Below are 440 nucleotides of genomic sequence, written 5' to 3'. Positions count from 1 at the left end.
TTTATTTCATATCTAATTATTTTTTCTAAACAACCTTTTCATTGTATTAGATGTTTGGGACAGACCAACTCTCTGGATATACAAATATTATAGGCCTATACTGTATACAATTTGATGTTTTTCATAACGTTGTATTAAAACACACAAATTAAATTAATATTTTTGTATGTGTCTTCTATCCATTTCTTATGAATTGTTTTGTAAGAGAATTATATACAAGGACAGGGCATTGTGAATAATTTTTGCATGAGCTATGCAAAATAGTTGTTCGTTTAGATGTGCAGTGTATGTTGGTGCATGGTTGGTGTGTGTGTGTGTGTGTGTGTGAGTGGCTGGTGAGAATGTTTATCCGTCACAAATTATCAATCAACAAGCAGAATAGCCTCTTTGGAACAGTCACGTGAATCGCAGGGATCGCTCATCGGACGGATGCATCCCGG

This window comes from Anneissia japonica, unplaced genomic scaffold (assembly GCF_011630105.1).
Source record: "Anneissia japonica isolate Jap-2015-1 unplaced genomic scaffold, ASM1163010v1 scaffold114695_len1212_cov123, whole genome shotgun sequence".
NCBI classification, from domain to species: Eukaryota; Metazoa; Echinodermata; class Crinoidea; order Comatulida; family Comatulidae; genus Anneissia; species Anneissia japonica.
This window is presented reverse-complemented; position numbering follows the sequence as displayed.